At 40.8% G+C, this 2,020-nt stretch overlaps 1 non-coding gene across 1 annotated transcript; it reads left to right on the top strand.

Moving 5' to 3' along the window:
* Window positions 1-694: 694 nt before the first annotated feature.
* Window positions 695-801, top strand: LOC129499006 (U6 spliceosomal RNA). Its single transcript, XR_008662274.1, has one exon. It is a non-coding gene; the product is annotated as a U6 spliceosomal RNA (small nuclear RNA).
* Window positions 802-2,020: the final 1,219 nt, after the last annotated feature.

Raw genomic sequence — 2,020 nt, 5'->3', positions numbered from 1 at the left:
CAAAAGATTTCCATCACCCTGAATCCTTGCTAATCTTTTTGCTGTATTACAACCACTTTCCTAAAGTCACCTTGAGCTACTTAAAAAAAATTGGCATCCAACACGATGTTCTTTTGTATATCTTAATGGCACTACTTGTGCTATCATCTTTTGATAGCACTCTCGATCAAAATTAGTAACTGGAATTCATCAGAAAACCGTATGGAAAGATGACACACATTGCAAGCATACTTAATTCAAGAAAGCATAGTCGAACATACGTTTATTTATTTTTAAAAAATTTTTTTTTCGAACATATGTTCAGTAAAGTGTGCTGATGCTCACTGGCCAGGACTATGTAGTGCTGTTGTTACAGTTTTTCTTTGGCTGAGAGGATGAGACAGCTCTTGGGAGGGAGATGTATCACAGAGTTTTGTAATAGACAAGCTATCTTCCTAAATTTTTAAGGAAAGTATTTTAGAGATAAATAGTCCAGTGCATCCATGTGCATGGGGTAGTATAAGTGGAGTATTCAGTGTACAAAAAGGGGATGCCATCTTATGATTTAATCTTCATTTTACTTTATAAATGTAAGTGATATACATATATGACTTGATTCTTTCAAAAGCCCAAAGGCAGAAGTAAGACCTTAGAGATTCTGAATCTGGAATGTGCATCAGAATGACCTTGAAGCTTATGTAAAATACAAATTCTCATGCTTGGTTCAGCAGTACATGTCCTGAAACTTGAGTGATACAGAGAAGATTGGCACGATCCCTGTGCAAGGATGACACGCACATTTGTCAAGTGTTTCATGTTTAAAAAAAATTCCTGGGTTTTTAAAAATCCAGATAGTTTTATGTGGGTAGGTCTGAGGTGATGCCCAGGAATCTGTATTTAACAAGCACCCCTTAAGTGCTTAAGTGATCCGTAGCTTTCATGTTGAGAAACGCTGCAAACCTAACTCAGAAGATGTAGAAAACACACATGAGTGTGGCGCAGTAAGGCCCAAGTCACGGGAGTTGTACCTTCTTTGGGTCCTTGTGATACATTGCTTCAGGCTTTCAAGTAGGACATGGATCCCACCTGCTTCTAAAGTTCTTTGTATACTTGCCCAAAGTATGAGCTCTGCGAGCTCCCTGAAACATGGTAATTAGGTGGTAGGGATCTTTGCATCTTCAGCTGGACTCCCCCGCCCACCCATGCCTTCTCATTACTGAGGTGTTCAATAATATTCTCAGATGAATGAAGACTAGAAAGGTCAAAATGCATTTCGCAGAGTGTGACTGAAGTAGTTTAGGGGGTTAGTATTGGCCTCCTCCACCCACCAGTGGTCAGACCTTGGGGTCACTTCCTCCCTCTGGGTCTCAGCCCCACATTTGCAACACAGATCAGTCTCTCTGTCGTGGGGCTGCTGTGGGCTGAACTTGAGGGACTATCTATGGAAATGCTTTAAAATTCCAGAGCCACTTATTTTACCTTTTTTAAACACGATGGTCATTTTGCTCTATTTCCCCTATGAATGGGTGCTGGGTTGTGTGACTGAAGACCGGAAGTTTACCTCTGGCCATTGAGGGAAAGCAAATTCTATGATTTGGAATTTATTTTATTTATTTATTTTTAAAGATTTTATTTATTCATGAGAGACACACAGAGAGAGGCAGAGACACAGGCAGAGGGAGAAGCAGGCTCCATGCAGGGAGCCCGACGTGGGACTCAATCCTGGGTCTCCAGGATCACAGCCTGGTCTGAAGGTAGTGCCAAACCACCGAGCCACCCAGACTGCCCTATGATTTGGAATTTAAAAGAACCCCATCATTTTTCCAACCTTAAGGAGAGTAAAAAAATCAATACCAAAAGTTTATAATACGGATGGAAGAAATGCTCCACAAATAATGAACAGTAGGATGGAAGGGAGATACACTGGGAAGCAAATGAATTATCGCACTGCAGTTTGGGACTTTCAGAAATCTGTGCTTAGTGAAATGTCTGAATTTTAGTGGTTCCACTGAGATCCTCTGAAAAGGTAGCAAGTGTCTGA

The sequence above is a fragment of the Nyctereutes procyonoides genome, unplaced genomic scaffold (assembly GCF_905146905.1).
Source record: "Nyctereutes procyonoides isolate TBG_1078 unplaced genomic scaffold, NYPRO_anot_genome, whole genome shotgun sequence".
Classification (NCBI taxonomy): Eukaryota; Metazoa; Chordata; class Mammalia; order Carnivora; family Canidae; genus Nyctereutes; species Nyctereutes procyonoides.
The sequence above is the reverse complement of the archived record's forward strand: the minus strand, read 5'-3'. Positions and strand labels throughout refer to the sequence as shown.